Source organism: Lathyrus oleraceus, chromosome 7 (genome assembly GCF_024323335.1).
Source record: "Lathyrus oleraceus cultivar Zhongwan6 chromosome 7, CAAS_Psat_ZW6_1.0, whole genome shotgun sequence".
Taxonomy (NCBI): Eukaryota; Viridiplantae; Streptophyta; class Magnoliopsida; order Fabales; family Fabaceae; genus Lathyrus; species Lathyrus oleraceus.
Window position 1 is genome coordinate 459,824,645 of NC_066585.1, and position 24,774 is coordinate 459,849,418.

Consider the following 24,774-nt stretch of genomic DNA (forward strand, 5'->3'; position numbering starts at 1 on the left):
GGGTTTTAGCTACTCATAATCGAAATAAAAACAAAGATTAACATTGTTGTCATTACAGAATTTCGTGAGGAATCAATCTTCAATCGTCGGAAAACTCTTGAACATATGAATCCTTTGATAAACGTAGAGTCTCCAGCTCTCAAAACGTGTCTTTTTTCTCTCCAAAACGTCCAACCCTTGAAAAATCGTTTTCTCCCCTCTAAATAGCTATTCAGTTGGGCTTTTCCTGATTCTGGGCTTGATACGCGTATTGCCCAATCTCATACGCGTATTGCCCAGTCTGGTACGCGTATCACACGTAAGACAGCCTCTCATAGGCGTATTGCCCAGTCTGGTACGCGTATTGCCCAGTCTGGTACGCGTATCACCAATTTGGTACGCGTATCACCAGAAGCTTGTCTTTTGGCTTGATTTTCAACCCCTCTGGTCATTTGCGTATGCTACGCGTACTGGGAAGGTCCATACGCGTATCATGTAAGGTCATACGCGTATGGACAGCAAGTTCTTCAAGAATTGATTTTTTCTTCCGTTTTCTTGCTCGGGCTTAATTTCGCATCTGACGTTTGATTCCCTGAGCTTCCAGACTAGTTTTTTACCTGCTAACATACCCAAAAGTGTAAAATATCCTCAAGAAATTCATAAGTAACAACACACTTCATATTATAGAATTGAGCTTATATCTAACTAAAAATGCTTTAGTTTACGCAGTTTACCTGACTTATTTACGGTTAAATAGTGAAATACCTAGCCTAAATGGTGACTGATCATCTCTCTTGCCAGTCAGTGGACCTTTTGTGGATGCTCAGAGCACTCATAAGTGGACTCAGAGGATTATGTCTCTTACCTCCTATGATATCAGGTGGCAATCTTACCGGATGGAAGTGCGTAATGTCATCATGAGTTGTGGAGAATTTCGTAATGTGCCACTTGTGGGGACTAAGGGTTACATCAATTACAATCTGGTTCTTTCTCTTCGCCAGTTGGGGTTTGTGATGAATAGAAGACCACTTGATGCTTAGATAGTTGAAAGTGTGTATTTTGAGAGGCGAAGTGACCCTGCTAGATTGGAGCAAGTAGGAAGAGCTTGGAAGACCATTGGTGTCAAGGATGGAGCTATTCTGGGGAAGAAGTTTGCCATTGCTATGCCTGACTACATTGAGTGGGTCAAGAAGAGAGTAGAGACTTTGTTACTACCCTATGATAGGATGGAGTCATTGCAAGAGCAACCACCTTTGATCCTTGCTGAGAGTGTGCCTGCTGAGCACTACAAGCAAGCCTTGATGGAGAATCGTCGGTTGAAAGAGAAGGAACAAGATACCCAGATGGAGCTTTACAAAGCCAAAGCTGACAAGTTGAACTTGGCTCACAAGCTCAGAGGAGTGCAAGGTGAAGATGCTAGCAGATTGAGAAGCAAGAAGAGGTCTTATGAAGAGATAGAAGCAATGTTGGATGGAGAACACCGGGAGTGCTTGAGGTTGCAGAGAGCTGAAGCTAGTTATCAGAAGAAGATACGAGACTTGGAAAAGCAACTTAGGGACAAAGATGTTCAGGTGAAGAAGGAGGTAGACTTGAGACGTGCATCAGAGAGCCAGCTTGGAGGAGAAGTTGTGGAGCTCAAAAGACAACTGAAGGAGAAGCTCACTCCTCTGCCAGAGTGTTCATAATGTGACCTGTTGATAGACCAGTGCCAGTACCTGAAGACGCTCATTCCTGGAGGACATCTGTCTTAGCTTGTATCTGTTGTTTATGTTGAGAATCACCTCCAGACTTGTTGGATGGGATTCATTGTTGTACTTTGATCATTTGGATCTTTGCTTGAATATTGTTGTATGAACCTTGTTGCTCACATCTATGGATGAGGTTGTTGATGTTTCACCTTGTGCATATTATCCTGTGTAGGTTGTTTCTGTGTTGTTCATTGTTGCAGGTTGCCATCTTTTGAAAGACGAACTAGGCTCTTGAATGCCTGAGAAATGAACATATCATGTGCATCATACGCATCATTAGCATCATACACATATCATTTTGCATTACAAGTGTTCTTGATCGAGACTTCTCACTCTGGTTCCTGTTTTAGGCAGGATTGCTGATCAACGTCCGCACCGCTACGCAACCCGGTTGAATCAACAGAGGAACATGGACCAAGTGCAAGCTGAGTTGGCTGAGATGAGGGCTAAGATGGCCTAATTCATGACCATGATGCAGGGGGTCGTTCAAGGGCAAGAGGAGTTGCGCGTCTTAGCCCAGAGACAGGAAGTTGTGCTCCCACCGCCCAGTCGTGCTTCGCCAGTGGGCGTTCTTGTGAATGATAATGTTGCTGCTGCTGCTCCCGTCAATGATTACGCCGTGGGTGATGAGTTGAGGGGTATCAGAATTAACGGTTAGCCTATTGCTCCAGAGACTGCTAATGTCAGAGCAACCCGTGCTCCAGTTCGCCATCCTGCTCCATTGGTTGATAGACAGGAAGACATGTTTACTCTCCTCAGTGAGGATGATGAAGTTGTGGGAAGAACTGACGAAAGAGATAGGAGGGTTGATGCCTTAGCTGAAAAGGTCAGAGCCATGGAGTGTCAGAACTCTTTGGGGTTTGATGTTACGAATATGGGCCTAGTGGATGGGTTGAGAATTCCCTACAAGTTCAAAGCGCCTTCCTTTGACAAATACAACGGTACTTCTTGTCCTCGCACCCATGTGCAGGCCTATTTCAGGAAGATCTCTGCCTATACAGATGACGAAAAGATGTGGATGTATTTCTTCCATGATAGCTTGTCTGGAGCTTCCTTGGATTGGTACATGGAGCTGAAAAGAGAATCCATTCGAAGTTGGAGGGATTTGGGTGAAGCCTTTTTGAGGCAATACAAACACAATATGGATATGGCTCCGAGCCGAACTCAGTTGCAGAGCCTATGTCAGAAGTCTGGAGAGAGTTTCAAAGAGTACGCCCAGAGATGGCGGGAATTAGCTGCAAGGGTGCAACCTCCTATGCTGGAGAAGGAGTTGACCGATATGTTTATTGGGACTTTGCAAGGTGTGTTTATGGATAGGATGGGAAGCTATCCGTTTGGTAGCTTTTCTGACGTTGTGATTTGTGGAGAGAGGACAGAGAGCCTTATTAAAGCTGGAAAGATTCAGGATGTTGGTTCCTCATCTTCGAAGAAGCCATTTTCCAGGGCACCTCGCAGGAGAGAGGGTGAGACTAATGCGGTGCAACATCGTAGAAATGTGAACAGAGGGCAATACCGCCAGGTTGCTGCTGTAACCATTCCAGCACCTCAACCACGACAACAGCAACAACAAAGAGTTCAACAATAACCACAACAACAACAACAGCAACGTCCGTTTCAGCCGAGACAGAGAATGTCGGATCGTCGTTTCGACCTGTTGCTTATGACATATGTTGAGTTGCTGCCCGAATTGCTCAGATTGGGGTTTGTTGAGTTGCGTACAATGGCTCCGTTGACGAAGATACCGCCTGGGTATGATGCCAACGTTCGTTGTGACTTTCATTCTGGTGCACCGGGACACCACATTGAAAACTGCCGGGCTTTTCATCATAAGGTCCAGGACTTAATTGACGCCAAAACAATCAATTTTGCTCCTGTGCCTAATGTTGTGAACAATCCTATGCCTCAGCATGGTACGCATAGGGTGAACAATGTGGAAGATGGGGAAGCTGTGGATTTGGTGGTCAGTGTTGATGAGATTCAGACTCCATTGTTTGTTGTGAAGGATCGTCTATTGAATGGGGAAGTGTTCCCGGGTTGTGGTAAGGGTTGTTCAGAATGTGAAGAGGCAGTGAATGGTTGTATGCAGTTGAAGACTGGTATCCAGAATCTGATTGATGAGGGTTGTCTGCAGTTTAGTCGGGCTGTTAAAGATCGTGGGGTGGTGTCAACTGTCACCATTTATTTCAAGCCGTCTGAGGGACGTGGCCAGAGAATTGTTAGTGCACCCACAACCGTTGGTACTCCTGTTACCATTTCTGCTCCAGTAACTGTTAGTGCTCCCACTACTATTGTTATGTCTGGTAGAAGGGCTGTTGAGAATAGTAGGGTTGTGCCGTGGAAGTATGATAATGCTTACCACAGTAACAGAAGGGCGGAAAGTCAGATCAGGCCAGTTAATCAGTCTCCAGTGACTGTTGGTTTACCAAGTAGAGCTCCTGCAACTGTTGGTCCGGTGGTGGACAATGTAGGGGGTCCTGGAGGGTTTACAAGGAGTGGTCGTCTGTTCGCACCGCAGCCTTTGAGAGATAATAATGCTGAGGCTCTCGCCAAAGCAAAAGGTAAGCAGGCTTTGGTTGAGGAAGAACCTGTTCAGAAGGAGGCGCCTGAGGGCTCGTTTGAGAAAGATGTGGAGGAGTTTATGAAGATTATTAAGAAGAGTGACTACAAGATTGTAGATCAGCTGAATCAAACTCCGTCCAAGATTTCTATACTCTCATTGCTGTTGTGTTCTGAGGCACACCGTAATGCCTTGCTGAAGATGTTGAATCTGGCTTACGTGCCTCAGAAGATTTCTGTCAACCAGTTGGAGGGTGTTATTGCTAATGTGAGCACGAGGCATGGCTTGGGGTTCACCGATTTGGATTTGACGCCTGAAGGTCGCAACCATAACAAGGCCCTGCATATCACTATGGAGTGTAAGGGCGCAGTGTTGTCTCATGTGCTGGTGGACACTGGCTCGTCGTTGAACGTGTTGCCCAAGAAGACTCTGAGCAAGATAGATGTTGAAGGGGTTGTCCTCACTACGAGTGATCTTATTGTTCGTGCTTTTGATGGATCCAAACGGTCTGTTTTTGGTGAAGTCACATTGCCAGTGAAGATTGGCCCGGAGGTGTTCAGTATTGTCTTCTATGTGATGGATATTCAACCAGCATATAGTTGTTTATTGGGGCGTCCCTGGATACATGGGGCTGGGGCAGTTTCGTCAACTCTCCACCAGAAGCGTAAGTATGTATGGAACGGTCAGATTGTAACTGTGTGTGGCGAGGAGGACATTCTGGTGAGTCATTTATCCTCTTTCAAATATGTGGAGGTGGATGGCGAGATCCATGAAACTCTATGCCAAGCGTTTGAGACCGTTGCTATTGTTCCTACATTCTGAACTCCCACACTTTCTATTTGAGTCAAGCTCTCCCCGGCCAGGGATAAGAGCTGTGAGGTCTTACCCTCACTTCCCATTTCATCTGCTTCACCCTAACTCTCAATGTTAGGGTTAAGAGCTAAAAACACCCCATTCCAGTTGGCTTGTTTTTGCAGCCTAGCCTTGTATGAGCACAAACTGTTTGCATATAGTGTGTGTGTTTGTTTATTGTGCTTGTGTTTGTTTGATTGTGCTATTTAGGATAGCTTGCTCCCTGTGCAAGTTAGGGTAGAAACCTCAACCTAGGACCATTGAGGATTACATGATAACTATTAGGCTCGAGTCAGGCTCCCTTCTAGTTTTTCATTTCCCAGTCTCTGGTTAGGTTAGAAGTTCTTTCCCTGTTAAGGGGAACTACGTCGCCCTGATCCTCATACCAGATGAGGTACGTAGGCAGGAGATGAGTTGATCTCTCCGGGCGCCCTTTTTCTTTTTCACCCCTTTGTGTGTGTTTGGAGTCTGACGTAAGTCCAGCGATTGGCAGTCGGTTTCCTGTGTCTTGTTTGCTTGTTGGAGTCTGACGTAGGTCCAGCGATTGGCAGTTGGTTTCCTGTGTGTGTTTGTTGGTTCGGAGTCTGATGTAAGTCCAGTGATTGGCATTCGGTTTCCATGTTTGCCTGTTTGTGTGGAGTCAGACGTAAGTCCAGCGATTGGCAGTCGGTTTCCTGTGTGGTTATGTTTGGCGTGCGTTAGCCGAGCTACGAGTGCTCTGATTCTTCTCCGGTCAGAGAAGATACGTATGCATAGGATGCGACATCCTAGCGAGCATGTTTCCCCTGTCCCGAACTACGTCGACTCTGATGTCTGTGCTTGACAGACTACGTAGGCCTGGGATGCGATATCCTGCCGAGTCCCGCTTCTTCCGTCTTTCTGTGTTTCCTTCCAGCCTTGTGCAGTATTTGAGCAGTCTTTGAGCAACCTTATCCTTTCTTTTTGTGCGTGGATCCCGTCGAGTACGACGGATGCGTAGGGGTGCTAATACCTTCCCTTCGCATAACCGACTCCCGATCCCATCTTTCTCTGGTCGCGAGACCATGTTCTTTCCAGGTTTACTTCGAGCGTTTCCTTTCCCTCTTTTGGGATAAATAACGCACGGTGGCGGCTCTGTTGTTTCTTTTCCCGCCGGTTTTTCGCGTAATGCGACAGCTACGTACCATCTTAAAAAGATTAGGATCAAAACCTCGTAGTTCGGGGTAAAAATCTCAAAATGAGTTGGTGAATTGATTGGTCCAAAAGCCTTAAGGTCTTTTGTTATCCAAGGGAGAAAACTCAACCTAAAAAAACCACAATTCCACCATGTGGGGATAGCTTCAACATGCTAGTGAGGGGTTAACCCTATAATAAGCATGGAAGACTCATTGTCCATCACTAAGGATATAGGTGATTATTACATCTACCTCAAGGATAACTCAAACCTAATAGCTAAAGGTTATAAAAAAAATTGATTAAGAGAGTGGCCATTGAAACCATAAAAAGGTATTTGAATGAGTGGTATTTACCAATGAAAAGTATTTACAAAATATGGTCAAAGTTGACTTAGAAGCTCAATTCAAAATAAGTGTTATGAAAAGAGAGTTTGAAAATCAAAAGCATAAGGCTTAGGTTTCTAATGTTTGAAAAGAAGTGTTAAATGTTTGCACAAAAGTTTTGGCTTGGGTTAGAGTGGAGGGAAGAAGAAGAATGGCTAAAATCCTAATCATACAAGAGATAAGGGATAAGAAAAAAAGACCACAAATGTAGTTCATCTCTTGAGATCATATTGATGATCCAAATAGCTCCCATCCTTTGGAATATGCAAGCAGAATAAGTGTAAGCTCAAGCAATCAAGCACACAATCAAAACAAGCTCCTAGGAATCTTCCAATGGCTTTCAGATCTCTCTCTCTTAGAAGCTTATGGCAATGGTTCCTCAATTTGGCTCAATGTTGGAATTCCTAGCACAAGAACACACACATTAAAAAGTTCTATCAACAAACAAAGAATGAACAAGAAGGAGTTTAAAAATTGGTCCTTTCAAGGTCCTCTTCAACATTTATAGCACTCTAAAGGCCCAATGCCTAGTTGCTCTTTGACTTTTATAGCACTCTAAAGGCTCAATGCCTAGTTGCTCTTTGACTCCAAATTTGCATAGGGAAAGTCCTAAAATCTAAGTCCAATTGTTCATTTCTTTGCATTTTGGTCCACAACAATCAAAACAAAACACAAACACAATGATATATACACAATTATATGCTCAAGGGAGCAAAAGGAAAATTTCATTAACATAAACATGTGCTCAAGTGAGCAAAAGGAAAAAGCAAATGAATAATATGTACAAGAATAATAAATTGCATAAATGTAAAGAGCAAAAAGTAAATGTTAATGGTTAATGATTAGTGTTAGTAGTTAGTGTGCCATAAGGCAAATTTAGCGCTATGTTAAGCAATCGTAATTGGACTTATGTAGAAGTCACAACTATCTGAGGCCGGTCAATAATAATGTAGGCAACAACACAAGTTAGAAGTCTTTATTAGTGAACCAAGTTCCAACAACTTGCCATGCCAAAAGGAAGATGAGAAATGATCTTGTATTGGTTTAATCTCTTTGCATGATTTAGAAAGCAGTTTATCCTTAATGCAAAGCCATTCACTTGATCAATTGATCAAGATGAATTAGATTTGAATCAAGGAAGATTAAACCTCCCTAACCAATGCTAACTTATCAACCTTTAACTCATTGATCAAAAAGAAAAGAAGAAGAAGAAGATGAAGATAATGGAAATGAAGAAAATGAAGTGCATTAGATAAAATAGAATGTACCAATCTACCAATGTTGACCAAAGATAGGGAAGATCAAGGTCAAACCATAAAAACCAGAAGTGAGATAAAGATTGGAAGTCAAGAAATAATCAAAATATTTTTGGCATTTTTAATATTTGAAAATAAACTTGAATTAAAATATTAAAGAAAGGTCAAACTTCAAATTCACTTCAAATCAACTTTGAAAAGTCCAAGTGAATTATCCCAAGTTCAACAAGGTCAAACAAAGATTGACAAAAAAATTTCAGCATTTTTAAAGGTCAGAAACTATTTTTAATCAATTAAAAATGAAGAAAAAATAACCTAATTGAACTAAAATCTCAAATAAATCTCAAATCAATTAATAAATTGATGAGAATATTTTTCATAGATCCATCATCATTCAAAGAGGTTGAGAAAATATTTTTGTATTTTTTTGAATATCAAAAACTATTTAAAATGAATTTAAAAAAACCAGAAAAGAGAAAATTATTAAAAAGTAGCAAATGATAAAAAAAAATATTAAAAATCATTTTTAGAAACTAGAAATTAAAAGAGAAATAATGCAATTGGTCCCATATTTTTTGGACCAATAATAAAAGAGATATGAATTTTTGTAAATGAGATGGAATTAAAAAATAAAAATGAAAATTTTAGAAATTAGAAAAAACCACATGCGTTAGATGGATCCTCATTAATTGACGTGGAGGATCTAATGGCAATGAGCTGCGTGCGTACCATAGTCCAAGGTCAATGAGAAACACAATGAACTAAATAAAGTCATAAGATCTGATGGTTATGATATAAACTGGAGATCATATCCAAGGGCTCACAATTGATCTGGCAATGAGACGGTGGCCAGCGCCACCGTCTTCTCCGATGAGCTCCGATGGAGACCAAAAAATGCAGAATTTCAAATGCTAACTAAAATGAACGATCTAGACACCATTCAAAAGGTGAAGTGATGTACATCAGTCCTATGCCACTCAATTCCACTCTAGATTCCTATCAGGAGAGAAATCAGAGATTGAAGTTTGGTGGTGTTCAACTGAACTTACTCGATTCCAACAATTAAACACACAATAATGATGCCTCTATAGAGAGGACTTCAGACAACACAATGTCAAGGCAAATGGAGCAAAGTACAATGAGATTCGAAGCAAATTTCAGTCGAGCAAAACCTTTGGATTGTGAAGAATTGAGTCACTCTCTTTGGTTCCTTTTGCAAACAGAAACTTCAATAGATCAAATGATGAAGGTCTAGGAACTTTAGATCTGAAAATTCAACCAAATGCAATTGAATTTCAGATCTGAATTTTTTTGGAGAAAAATGAACTTGTTCCTTTAGGTATGGTTAGGGATTCAATCTTGCAGCATTTCAGGCACCTTCAAGTTGGAGAATTGAAGAGATATGGCAAGGTATTTATAAATGGAGAGAGTTGAATGCATGAGCTAACTCGTGTGCATGGCAAATGGATTTTGCATTGCATGGGCTTGTGTGATCACGTGGAAGGCCCAATGAAGGCTGAAATAACTTGCTGAGTTCATGTGAAAGGCAGATGGACGTGTACATTAAGTATAATCAGCTCATGCATGGCAATTGAATTGAATTTCACAAAATGCACTTAATTCTTCATGTCTTCGAAAATAGTGCTTCCAAACTCCAAATGCTACCTTATGAGTAATGGTTAGAAAGCTTGTTGCATAAGGAACAAATGCTATGTTGATCAAAATTCCAATTGGGCCTTGGAAATTAGATAAATTTGAGCTTGAAGTGTAGGGTGCAAAACATGCATATGTGAAGTTTCCAAATTTGGCCAATGTTCAAGCCCTTCTGCTTTAATGATGCAAGCTCCAAATAATAAAATCTTCAACATGCAAGTTGTAGGTCATTTCAAGACAATCAATTTGGACTTAAATTTTGAATCATTTGGATTTTTAATGAAGGCGTTATGGGCACTTGAAGTTGGACATTTTCACATTTCAATGCATTTGGCCCAAAGTGACCTATAATGTTTTGCATTATCACATGTATTTCTTTTGAGATTTTGAAATTTTTCTCAACATAACATTTGAAATAGATACAATAAGCTTTCAAATTCATCAAGTATCATCCCAAAATCATGAAAAATTAATGAGTTATGTGCTTGGGAAGTTGACCCAAAATTAGGGTTTCAGTCAAAATGACCTATAATGTCTTGGAATGGAAGATGAACTTCCAAGCTTAAAATAAACATTTGATGAACATGAAAGTTGTTCATATTGTCTTTAAGAACATTTTTTCTCTTGGGGTCATCTCCATTTAACCAAGACATAAAAAGTTAGGTCTCAGTGCATTTCAAGATAGTCAGATGAATTGACTGATCAACTTCTCAAGTCCACAACTCATACCTTGATGAATTGATGATTGATGGCACTCCAATAAATTCAAATATGCATGAAATGATGAATTATACAACTTCCCTTGATTGTATTTGATCTTGGGCTGAGGTTGCTTCATGAGCAAGGCACAATTGGTACACAGATGAATTAGGGTTTCCTTGGGAAACAAGCCTCAAACCCTTTGATTTGATTTGATCAAAATGGTGAATTGAGACACTTGGGAATCATATTTGATGGATGAGAGCTTTGAGAACCATTGTCATGCTTGCTTTCATCTTCCCTTGACCATATTAATGCACATAGGATCTCCTAGAAGCTTTGGACCTTGTGATTGCTCAAGCTACAAACAAAAGATGTTAGTGACATATTTTTGTGCTTTTGGTTAATGAATAAAAATGAGAAAAGCAATAATATACAAATCAAGCATGCTCAAACCACTCACAAGAGGTCCCAACCAAAGGGAAGGAGCCAAGATGCTCATGATCCTTGAGGCTTTGCAAATGCAATGTTATGATGCCATAAGGGATCTTAGGGCAAAAATTGGGGTCTTACAGGATGTAATTACTCCCTTTTGTTCAATTGGTATATCCTTGATATGTTCATCCTAACTGATTACGGGTATCCTCCTTGACATCCCCAGGAAAGTCTATCCTTGATATGTTCATCTTAACCGATGACAGATTTTCTTCCCTGTCGAGTTTATCCTTGATATGTTCATCCTAACCGATGACAGATACTCTCACCCTTGGTCTTCTGCCTAGTAACCGGTAGTTATAAATCCTATTTTCTGCAGTTTTCCCCGGCAAGGTTATTCTTACCCAGTAACTGGTAATGAATATTCCCTCCTGGTTTTCCTCAGCGAGTTCATCCTTGATATGTTCATCCTAAACGATGACGGATGTTCTCCCTATAAGATTTTTATTATCTCCTTACCCAGTAACAGGTAATAGATAATAGATTTCTGCTCCTCCTGTGTTGAAGTTTATCTTCTCCCCAGTTGAGTTGAGTGCGCATTTCCTTAGTGAAATCGTTTTCCCTGCACGAGTCGAGTATTTCAGTCTCATCCTGACTTATTCGTATCCCTTGCAGATGTTGTTGTTCTCCCCGACTGAGTTTCCATTTTGTGGAATCCCTCAAGTCTCCCAGCAGTTTTAAGTCGTAGTTTGGCCTACACATAAGTCCCTTTTATCCCCTCAGGGTCTATGTCTCCTAGTGAGTTTTCCTTATGGAATGCATTATGCTCCTGCTGACTTTCGGTTTCTCTGATTTATTTTTCCTTTGTGGCAATATCTGATAACATGAAATAATATCACATTTTTGGACTCGATTTAATTAAATCATATTATTATTTGATTCGATTTATTTCATATTATTCGATATTACTTGGTATTTTCCTTCTATTTATTTCAGGCCACACTATTTGAAGCATACGTGAAAAAGAAAGAAAAGGAGGTGCAAAAAGAGGATAAAAAGCAATCCACTAAAGCCCAGCCCACAACTACAAGGAGAGGCGCTGTGATGCTGTGACGATCGCCACACAAGGTGTGACGAGCGTCACGCCCTCCTGCTAAGTGTTACGAGCGCCACACAAGGTGTGACGAGCGTCACACCCCGATTCCTATATTTTGGCTTTGACGCGTAACAGAAGGACGGTTCACCCTTTTTCTTCGCTTGACCAGTGGACGTGTGACGAAAACCTACTGAAGGACTTTGGAAGAAACGGTCACTTGAAGGATTGGTATAAATAGGACCAATGGTGGAACCCTGGAGCTCTCTCTCAATTTTCCAGTTTTCGGCACCGTGCATTATTTTTACTGCTTTTTAATTTTCCAGCACTCTACTTTCCTAGCAATTTTAATTTCCTTTTCTTTTCCAGTCAATTTTCTTTGCATTCAATTAATTTTCTCACAATAGTTTCTACACCGGAAACTATTGTGTAACTTTTACTAGATCTAACCTTACGTTAGATCATAGTATTTTATTCCTTCGCCTTTATTTTACTGTCTGATCGAAGATTGTGAAGAACAAATCCAACCGGTCTGTGGTGAAGTGTTCAAGCATCGAAGTTAGAGAACAATCAAGATTTCTATTAATTTTACAGGTTCATCAATTTATTGTTTTAATTTATATATGCTTTGTACTGATGTTTATCTATATTGTCTGTCTGATATGGTTGTATTTAAGTATAATGATTGTTTAGGCTTGTTTAGCATGTCCGGCTAAATAAACTTAGGTATCGGTATGTAAAGTAAGCGGAATAAAGGAATCAAAACTAAGTTGGTTTAAATTTATTTAAAGATATAGTCACTCTTTTTATGGTCTCAATTTACAGGGTTAACACCAAAGTTTTTGTATGAGAGTAAAAGACATAAAGAAGTTAAAATCAATAGAACGATAGTTTGAGCTTTTAACTGGACAGTGTAAATCGGACATTAATTTTAAATCAGGGCGAAAGCAATTTTTAGAGTTAATTAAATTCTAATCATTTTCAAAAAGTATTTTTATGGGTTAAATGTGAGGACGAGAGTTAAGCATTTAAGTTTAATCATATAATCTAAGTCAACAGAGCGAGAGTTTGAGACGAGGGTGTTTAGATGGTTAGCATTTCCTTAAAAAGAGTTTCTATAGATTCTATTGTTTTCAAAAAGTGATTTTAGTTTTAACTAAATAGTGAGAGCGTACGTTAAGGTAAAATCATAGTCTATTCAACAGAGCGAGAGTTTGAGAAAAGATTTTTAATCAATAGTGTCTAATGAAAGGACTTATTTTAAAACTAAGAAACCAACGAAGATTTGATTCCCTAATTACGACGAACTACATACCGATATCCGTGTTATTCGATATATTTAATCTAGATTTCATTTTAGCTTTACTTTTCCCCCTAATCATCAAAGTATCATCCACCTTAGCTTTACGAAGTGACCTTAGAAAACGGTATATCGATTCATAAGTCCCTGTGGGATCGATATCTTTTATTACTACGCGATTAGACTGTGCACTTGCAGTTAATACCCCAATAGACTCATAAAGTCGCAATCAAGTTTTTGGCGCCGTTGCCGGGGACTTTTATTTAGTCGATATCGTAACTCTTCTGTTACGCTGTAGAGACTAAGGCATTTTTTTATTTTACTATTTTTTTCTTGTTTTTCGTTGATTTGTATGCCACACACTCGCTCACAAGGCGAACCGTATTACTTACGAATCAACGACGTTGAACGATATCTCCGAGTCTTACGACGAATTCGAGAGTATCGTGCTGCAAACAATCTTCCTCCAATCGAAATTCCTGATCTCAAAAATCTTCTTCCTTCGCCGATACCCGAGATGGCAGAACCAGCTCGTGCCCTTCGAGATTATGCCGCTCCATCGCAAGATGAGCCGCATTCGAGTATTGCTCCACCCGCAATCGAAGCAAACAACTTCGAACTTAAACCTTCGCTGTTACATGCAGTGCAACAGAATCAATTCTCTAGAAATCCTACCGAGGATCCAAACCTTCATTTATCCGTATTTGTCCAATACGCTGATACTGTTAAAGCTAATGGTGTCACTTCAGAGGCAATTCGACATCGCCTTTTTCCTTTCTCGTTAAGGGATAAAGCTAGAAGATGGCTTCAGTCTCTTCCTTCCAACTCAGTCACCACATGGAATGAGTTGAAGAAAGTCTTTCTTGCCCGATATTTTCCTCCAAGCAAAATAGCTATGTTAAGAGCCCAAATAAATGGATTTAAACAGAAAGATAACGAGTCTCTTTTCGAAGCCTGGGAAAGATACAAAGACATGATGAGACTTTGTCCACACCATGGTTTAGAGGACTGGTTTGTAATTCATACCTTCTATTATGGTCTTCTATACAACACAAGATTAACAATAGACGCCGCCGCAGGTGGTGCGCTTATGGATAAACCTTACGCTGACGCTTACCAACTTATCGAAAGCATGGCCCAAAACCACTATCAATGGGGAAGCGACAGAACAACGGTAGAAAAACCTCAAACGAAAACTGGCATGTACGAGATAAGTAGCCTTGATCATGTTAATGCAAAAGTGGATGCTCTTGCCCAGAAAATTGAAAGTTTAAATGTATCACCTCCAGCCACCGTGGTTGTCGTGACTCAAAATTGCGAAGTCTGTGGAATCCAAGGTCACACTCCTACAGATTGTCAACTCCTAACAGGAATCCAAGCAGAGCAAGTGAACTATGCTCAAGGAAATCCTTACTCGCATACCTATAACTCAAACTGGAAGAACCATCCTAATTTTTCATATAAGAGTAATAATGCTTTATACGCACCAGGACAGGCTCCCAGTTAAGCCCCAGCTATACCTCCTGGATATCAAAAGCCGACCTCATCTACGCCTAACAATAACGTCCCTAGGAAATCCAACTTGGAAATCATGATGGAGAACTTCATAGCTTCTCAACAGCAAACCAATAAAGATTTCTTAAACCAGAATGTACACACTAACGAACAGATTAAACAACTAGCAAGTAAAGTAGATGCCCTGGCTACCCATAACAAAATGCTGGAAACACAAATCTCACAAGTAGCTCAACAACAAGCGCCTACTGCTGCCCCAACTGGTACATTTCCTGGACAGCCCCAACCTAACCCGAAAAGCCACGCTCATGCAATTATATTGAGAAGTGGAACAGAGGTAGAAGGACCATCTGATCCAAGAGTTGAGAACCAAAACTCTAAAAAGTCAACTGAGGAAGAAGATAAACCTAAGGAAAAGGAAGAGAGTAATAAGGAAACCGTAGAAAAGAAAGAACCTTATGTACCTCCACCGCCTTACAAACCACCTATCCCTTATCCTCAGAGGCTGATTAAAACCAAAGACGCGGGCCAATTTAAAAAATTTGTTGACCTACTAAAACAATTAAACATCACCATTCCTTTCACAGAAGCTATTACACAGATGCCCTCGTATGCTAAGTTCTTAAAAGAAATTCTTTCTAATAAAAGGAAACTTGAAGATAGCGAAACCGTTACACTCACTACTGAATGTAGCGCTATAATCCAGAATATGCCTCCTAAACTTAAAGATCCTGGTAGTTTCTCTATACCCTATCACATAGGAAAATTTGTCATAGACAAAGCTTTATGCGATTTAGGAGCCGGTATCAGTGTTATGCCCTTGTCCATATGCAAGAGACTTGAAATGGGAGAATTAAGACCAACTAAAATGTCTGTGCAATTAGCAGATCGTTCCGTTATATATCCCGTAGGAATTCTTGAAAACGTTCCCATGCACATAGGTCAATTCTACACTCCAACCGATTTTATAATTATGGACATAAGAGAAGATGAAGTTACCCCCATTATATTGGGAAGACCATTCTTAGCAACCGCCGGTGCTATCATAGACGTAAAACGAGGACGACTCACTTTCGAAGTAGGAGAAGAGAAAATTGAATTCATTCTTTCCAAATTTTTGAAAGCACCTGCAATAGAAGACACATGTTACTTCATGGATATCATCGATGAATGCATAAAAGAAACAAAATTAGAAAATGACGAATTAACTGACTATCGTGTAGAAGACAGACTGAACTAATGTTTAGCAATAACATCGGATCCTACGCAATGCCTTAAGAAACCTACCCTCGACCTGAAAACACTTGCCAAAAATCTGAGATATGAATTCCTAGACTCAGAACTTGAATGACCCGTGATAGTCAATGCAGAATTAGGAAAACTTGAAACCGAAAAAATCCTACATATCTTAAGAAAATATCTGACCGCACTAGGATATAACATCACCGATCTTAAAGGGATAAGTCCTTCTATTTGTATGCACCGCATCATGCTAGAAGAAGACTGTAAAACTTCTAGGGAACATCAGAGGAGACTAAACCTGATCCTGAGTGAGGTAGTGAAGAAGGAAGTAACGAAGTTACTAGAGGCAGGTATCATATATCCTATATCCGATAGCAAATGGGTTAGTCCTGTACACGTAGTACCAAAGAAAGGAGGTATAACCGTTATCGAAAATGAGAAAGGAGAAACTATAACCAAACGAATTGAATCGGGATGGAGAATGTGCATTGACTATAGGAAATTAAACAAAGCAACCCGAAAAAATCATTTTCCTTTACCATTCATAGACCAGATGTTAGAACGATTAGCAAAGCATTCTCATTTCTTCTATCTGGACGGATACTCGGGCTTCTTTCAAATACCAATTCATCCTGATGACCAAGAAAAGACAACGTTCACATGTCCTTTTGGTACCTTCGCTTATCGACGAATGTCATTTGGCTTGTGTAATGCTCCTGCAACCTTCCAAAGGTGCATGATGGCAATATTCGCCGATTTTCTTGAAAACATCATGGAAGTCTTTATGGATGATTTTTCCGTATGCGGACAAAGTTTTGAAGAATGCCTTGAAAACCTAGAAAGAGTTCTAGAACGATGTGTAAAAGTAAACCTAGTACTCAATTGGGAAAAATGTCACTTTATGGTACAAGAAGGAATTGTTTTAGCACACATCATATCAAATAGAGGAATTGAAGTAGACAAAGCCAAAATAGAAGTAATCGAAAACCTTCAACCTCCGAAAACTGTGAGAGAAGTACGAAGCTTCTTAGGACATGCCGGTTTTTACCGACGATTTATTAAAGATTTCTCTAAAATAACTAAACCTTTAACCGGATTATTAATGAAAGATGCTGAATTCATCTTCGACAATAAATGTTTAGAAGCATTTCAAACGCTTAAACAAGCATTGATCTCCGCGCCCATAATGCAGACCCCGGATTGGAATGAACCATTCGAAATAATGTGTGACGCAAGCGACTACGCCGTAGGCGCTGTTTTAGGACAACGAAAGGATAAAAAACTTCACGTCATATATTATACAAGTAGAACTCTAGATGAAGCGCAAATGAATTACGCCACGACCGAGAAAGAACTTTTAGCAGTAGTGTTCGCACTTGATAAATTTCGTTCTTACTTGGTCGGAGCTAAAATAATTGTTTACATTGACCATGCTGCCATTAAGTACCTCTTAACAAAAAAGGATGCTAAACCTAGACTCCTAAGGTGGATCTTGTTGTTACAAGAATTTGATTTGGAAATCAAAGATAAAAAAGGAACTGAAAACGTAGTAGCAGATCACCTTTCTAGACTTGAAAATCTGGAACCGGAAAGAACATCGATCAACGATGACTTCTCGTACGATAAACTTATAGCTAATTTGGAAGAAAATAGAGTTGATGAACAGGTAGAGACCACCTTGGATGTATGCGTTACACCATGGTACGCCGACTTTGTCAATTATTTAACCACCGGAATAGTTCCACTTGATTTATCCTACCAACAAAAGAAACGATTCTTCCATGACATAAAACATTATTATTGGGACGATCCTTTACTTTTCAAAGAGGCCCCGATGGTATTTTCCGTCGGTGTATACCCGAAGAAGAGATAGAAAGTATAACCCAACATTGTCATTCCGCCCCTTATGGTTGACACGCAAGTACATCCAAGACCTGCTCTAAAATCCTACAAGCCGGTCTTTATTGGCCAAACATATGGAAGGATGTCCATGCTGCTGTCAAGAAATGTGATAGATGTCAACGCACAGGAAACATATCTAGACGTGACGAGATGCCACAAAAGGGCATTTTGGAAGTAGAGATTTTCAACGTGTGGGGAATAGATTTCATGGGACCTTTTCCACCTTCTTTCGGTAACAAGTACATACTCGTAGCGGTTGACTAGGTATCAAAATGGATTGAAGCTATAGCTTCTCCAACAAACGACACACGAGTAGTAACTAGACTCTTTAAGAATATAATCTTTCCAAGATTTGGTGTCCCAAGAATAGTAGTCAGTGATGGTGGATCGCATTTCATATCTAAGATACTCGAAAAACTATTGTTTAAGTATGGTGTAAAACATCGAGTAGCGACACCTTACCATCCTCAAACCAGTGGACAAGTGGAAGTGTCTAACAGAGAAATTAAACAGATATTGGAAAAAACAGTCGCCACGTCAAGAAAAGACTGGTCATCAAAATTACCTGAAGCTTTATGGGCTTATCGAACTGCTTATAAAACTCCCATAGGAACAACCCCATTTAGGCTTATTTACGGAAAATCTTGCCACCTCCCGGTAGAATTAGCACATAAGGCCTATTGGGCTATTAAAAATTTAAATTTAAACTATAAGGCCGCCGGTGAAAAGAGAATCCTTGATATAAACGAATTAGAAGAACTTAGACAAGACGCATACGAAAATGCCAGAATCTACAAGGAAAGAACGAAAAAATGGCATGATAAGCGCATATCAAGGAAAACTTTCAAACAAGGCGATGTAGTCCTTTTATTCAACTCTAGACTTAAGTTATTCCCAGGAAAACTACGCTCTAGATGGTCAGGCCCTTTCCAAGTCACTAATGTTTTCCCTAGTGGAGCTGTGGAAATTAAGGGAAAATCTATGGAAACATTTATCGTAAACGGGCAGCGTCTGAAACATTATCACTATGATGAAAACAATGAAGACTCGCAAGTCCTGAAATTAGACGTATTGTCTCATAAATCTATAGATTAACATTTACTAATTTTATGTCGAGCTTGCGACATTAAACAAAGCGCTTCGTGGGAGACAACCCACACCAAAATTTTTATTTTTTTATTTTTTCTTTGATTATTCTCTTTTTAATTCTATTTAATTTTCATTCTCCGTATTCTTTATTTTAATTAAATTTTTCTTCTTTTCTTCTTTTGGCATTTGGCCAACTCCTGACTAAATTCTTGTTTTTTCTTTTCTTTAGTTAACACTGACCTGATGGGACAAATTGATCGTATGGGTATCAAATTCAGAGGGAGAGCTCAGAGACAAAAATTTGAAGAACTTTCTGAGAGAGAGATGCACCCAACCTTCTATGCTGATGAAGATGCAATGATCGTACTTGGGCTAAGAGATAGTGTCCTGTATCTGCTGAATCAAATAGGGTGGGAAACCACTCCTATTCGCAGACAATTTGTTACTTACCGAAGGCTAACTCTAGAATTCCTTAGCTCCCTGATCTATTTACCAAACCATGGAAAAGGAATAAACCGAGGTTTCATTCAATTCAGGATGTTCAATATGGAGTATCAGTTTAACATTCAAGAGTTTACTAACCTTTTAGGGTTCCCTACCTCTTTTGATACATTCACCGTGAGCCAAGAAGAGCTTTTTGAATATAGATAGCTTGAACATTTTTGGGGAAGTTTGACGGGTAATGACGACCCTAAGGAACATGAGTTTCTCTCTGGAAACAAACATAACCCGGCTTTTCGCTATTTCCACAAAATCCTAGCACACACTCTTTTTGGAAAGAGATCAAACATTACCACGATATCACGTGATGAACTCTTCATAATATTCTGTGCTTCCCAGAACCGTCCAGTGAATGGTGCCACATATATGTTGGCGAGTTTCGACCGCCTTATTCAAGCTGACCGTGCACCTATTCAAATAGGAGGATTGATAACCATGATTGCCAATGCCATTGGATTGCGCCAACCCATGCTTGCCTCGAACCCTTTCTGTGGTATCGAGTCTATGAACATACATTTCCTTTTCAACACTTTGTTTATCAGAAATCTGGGACATGAAGAGTTTGAATTAATAATTAATAACCAAGTTGTTTACCTATTCACAATGCCTAGTCCGATGACTAGTGTTCATGACCAAAATAATTGGCTTTACAACCTGGATGGAATACCTTCTCCTGTTAGATCTGTTGAATCCATCCAAGATTATGAGATTCTTGGCGACCAGATTCCTTATGCCGAGTCTGATCCACAGACACCAACTGGTTACCACGATGCAGCCTCTCCACCTCATCCTATCTCGACCGCAGAATCAACAATACCTGATCTTAGACATCATCTGCCCGGAAATGATTATAATACCGTTATTCAAGCTTTGATGTCAGAACAAGCTGCCATGCGAGAGGAGTTAAATATGATGGGACATGAAATTCTGCAATACATGAGCATTATGACAAATCATTTTCTCGAGTTGGACCGCCGTGTCAATTCCTTTGCTCCTCCGGCCAGAGATCCTGCAAGTGGCTAGAAGTTTTTAGTTAATTAATTTTAGTTTTAGGGAATCTATAGTTTCATTTAACATTGTTTTAATCTTAGTATTTACTTTTCCATGTTTTCTTTTACCTTCAAATGTTACATTATGTTTATTTTATGAAGCTATTGCATTATTAGTTAAATTTTATTTTGGTTTATGCAATACTGTATGCTGCTTACATAGCCTATTAGAGAAAAAAAAATATTTATACACTATAGTGTGTAGTAGAGTAACATGCATGGCAGTTCAAAAATATAACAATAGCAAAATATAATAAACATAAACAAAACAAAATAAAAACAATAAAATAATAAAAACATATTATGAAGCACCCACGAAAGTGACCGTTGCAAGCTGACTGGTGTGACGAGCGTCACACAATCCATCACGGTCGTCACGCAAGCACAATGTGACGCCCGTAACACCTTTTGTCACGAGCGTGACAGCTCCAGAATAGGTGAACGTTGGTGACCGTTGGGGACACGACCGTTACCCCCCACCTTTTTATTTTCCCCATTCATTCACCTCTTTACTCAATCCCACTCACATTCCTCCACATTTATTTTTCTCTCACCCACTCCTCTTCCAACTTCCAAAAACCTTTCCTATAAATACCTACACTCCATTTCTCCCTAAACCACATCATTCCAACAAACTACTCTATACAAATACATTTGCATCCTCTTTCCTTCTTTCAACCCACCTATCAATATGGCGGAAAACCAACAATTCGGAAATATCATCTTCCGATCGAAGATGATAACTATCAACGAGAGCAATTCGATCGGTTTCAACAACGAGGTGTCATCTCTACCAGGTATCCTGATTTAAATTGTTTACAAGAATTAGGATTACTTCAAGGTGTGCAATGGATGCTTCGGCTTGCTGATTTAACTTTTCTTTGCACACACAATCAACCTACCTACCCATCACTCACCTTAGAATTTTTAAGTTCTTATTCGTACACCACTCCAACCGGTGAAGACGAGTACTTAACCGGTACCGCAACTTTCCGCATGTTCAACACCGAGTACTCACTATCCCAGGATCAGTTGAGTGTCATGCTACAGTTCCCTGTAGGAGACCAAGTCCACCCAAGAATCCCTCCGAACTCACAGTGGCACATAAACGCCTTCGACCTCTTTAGAAAAATATCTGGTGTGGAAACAAACAACTGGGATGTACTACTTGTTTCACACATACATAACCCAACCATCCGGTATTTTATCCGCATTCTGCAAAACACCATTTTCGGTCGACCCAACAATAGCAAAGTCAATGCCAAGGAATTATTCTTCCTCCACTGCGTCTTTGCAATGGATACAAAGGTAAACGCCGCTTCTTTCTTATTTCACCATATCCGCACCCTATGTGCTAGAGGCCGCCAACCTTTCGTGATTTGAGGATTGATAACCTCCATAGCACTTGGTCTGAATCTAGGGGACTGACTTCAAAATTTACAATCTCTACCACCCCTATTTATGGATATAAGCTATTATCGCTCCAGCCGCTTAATCAAAAATAGGGTAGGCGGAAGGTATTATCTTATGGTGAATAACCAAGAAGTCCCAAGTGTTGTTTTGCCCAACATTGCCCTCACAGATGTCACAAACCCCGACCGATTCATCTACGATCTGAATGCTCCCGAACCTACCGAGCCTACACAAGCAAACCCGCCCCCGAACGAGTTTGAGGAAATGGAGCAAGGTGATCACGGTCCTGAACAACAGTCAGCCCCGCTTAACCCTTCCGATAATGCAACTGGTCCATCCTCCCGACGTCTTCGAAGAAGAAGGCCAGCAACTACTGATGACATCATGGATGCTATTGATGTTGTGCAGGCGCAAAATCTTGAAGTGATGCAACTGATGCGCCAGATGCAACATCAACAGGAAGCGAGGAATGCAATAACCGACCAGCGGTTCACTGACTTGCTCAACAGGTTTGATGACTTGGAAGTACGTCAACGCTCACCGGGTCTGAGAACAAGGGGACGCAGGCAGAATTGAGCATATTTATTTAATTTTCCCTTCTTTTCGCTTTTCTTTAAAACATTGGGGACAATGTTTCATTTAAATGTGGGGGGGAAAACTTTGTTGCAGTTATTATTATTTCTCTTTCAACATTTCTTTTTCAAGTATGTTATTTCCCTTTCATTTACAAATAAAAAAAAACTTAAGTCAAGTCCCTAGTGTGAAAATTTCGTATTATCTATTCCCCTCAATTTTCTTGAGCCATAACAAAAATTTAAAATTCAACATACTCAATAAGTATAAAGGTTGCTTATTTTATCAAACTTGAGTAAAATTAAGACGAAAATTATTACCGCCCCAACGCTCTAAACACCTCAACATGCTAGATCAGAAAAGTACCTATTATACCGACCCCTTGAACTTTTAGTTTTATAGTAACCCCGAGTAGTTTATACGAGAAGTCGGCATCATCCTAATAGCAAACTACGTGGAGAGCCGATGAATATAAGTGAATGATTCCCAAAACAACATAAAAAATATATATAAGGAAATGCACTAATTAAGTTAGGTGATCCTTACCAGATCATTTAATCCAAAGGTTGCGGACCCTACAAAAGCACGATATGAAAGATCCATTATGAGTTGGTTCAGCTGGTATCTGGTGCTGAACTTGGTAGGGCGGACTACGGTCCGATCCCCCGCAATTTACAATGGACTAAATAACGAAGTTATCCAACTTATGTACCAGAACTTCCAGCTAAAAAGGGAATCAGAATCGCTAACCGGTTACTCCACTATGTGCGCGAAAAGATAAAGGGCTTAATGTGATTTCGCTAGAATGAAAACGGGTGAAATAAGAGTAAAAGAACTAGGATAGCTACAATAGCGTGACTCGAACTGGTTTGCATAAGATGAGGTTATCTGAGGTTGTAACGGTAGTTGTTGATGTTGAGATTAAGCTCAGGTTATTCATAAACAAGATTTACTTGCAACCTGGTACGAATTGATGTGTGTTTGGAAATTTCATTTGGCTAGTATTTTAAACTGATTTCTACATTGAATCTTGCTTGAGGACAAGCAAAGGTCTAAGTATGAGGGAGTTTGATAACATGAAATAATATCACATTTTTGGACTCGATTTAATTAAATCATATTATTATTTGATTCGATTTATTTCATATTATTCGATATTACTTGGTATTTTCCTTCTATTTATTTCAAGCCACACTATTTGAAGCATACGTGAAAAAGAAAGAAAAGGAGGTGCAAAAACAGGATAAAAAGCAATCCACTAAAGCCCAGCCCACAACTACAAGGAGAGGCGCTGTGATGCTGTGACGATCGCCACACAAGGTGTGACGAGCGTCACACCCTCCTGCTAAGTGTTACGAGCGCCACACAAGGTGTAACGAGCGTCACACCCCCATTCCTATATTTTTGGCTTTGACGCGTAACAGAAGGACGATTCACCCTTTTTCTTCGCTTGACCAGTGGACGTGTGACGAAAACCTACTGAAGGACTTTGGAAGAAACGATCACTTGATGGATTGGTATAAATATGACCAATGGTGGAACCCTGGAGCTCTCTCTCAATTTTCCAGTTTTCAGCACCGTGCATTATTTTTACTGCTTTTTAATTTTCCAGCACTCTACTTTCCTAGCAATTTTAATTTCCTTTTCTTTTCCAGTCAATTTTCTTTGCATTCAATTAATTTTCTCACAATAGTTTCTACACCGGAAACTATTGTGTAACTTTTACTGGATCTAACCTTACGTTAGATCATAGTATTTTATTCCTTCGCCTTTATTTTACTGTCTGATCGAAGATTGTGAAGAACAAATCCAACCGGTCTGTGGTGAAGTGTTCAAGCATCGAAGTTAGAGAACAATCAAGATTTCTATTAATTTTACAGGTTCATCAATTTATTGTTTTAATTTATATATGCTCTGTACTGCTGTTTATCTATACTGTCTGTCTGATATGGCTGTATTTAAGTATAATGATTGTTTAGGCTTGTTTAGCATGTCCGGCTAAATAAACTTAGGTATCGGTATGTAAAGTAAGCGGAATAAAGGAATCAAAACTAAGTTGGTTTAAATTTATTTAAAGATATAGTCACTCTTTTTATGGTCTCAATTTACAGGGTTAACACCAAAGTTTTTGTACGAGAGTAAAAGACATAAAGAAGTTAAAATCAATAGAACGACAGTTTGAGCTTTTAACTGGACAGTGTAAATCGGACATTAATTTTAAATTAGGGCGAAAGCAATTTTTAGAGTTAATTAAATTCTAATCATTTTCAAAAAGTATTTTTAAGGGTTAAATGTGAGGACGAGAGTTAAGCATTTAAGTTTAATCATATAATCTAAGTCAACAGAGCGAGAGTTTGAGACGAGGGTGTTTAGATGGTTA

General features: G+C 39.7%; 1 non-coding gene across 1 annotated transcript; it reads right to left on the reverse strand.

Annotated features, from left to right (window-relative positions):
• Positions 1 to 14,005: 14,005 nt before the first annotated feature.
• LOC127109250 (small nucleolar RNA R71) lies at positions 14,006 to 14,112 on the reverse strand. The gene has a single exon (XR_007796580.1). It is a non-coding gene; the product is annotated as a small nucleolar RNA R71 (small nucleolar RNA).
• Positions 14,113 to 24,774: the final 10,662 nt, after the last annotated feature.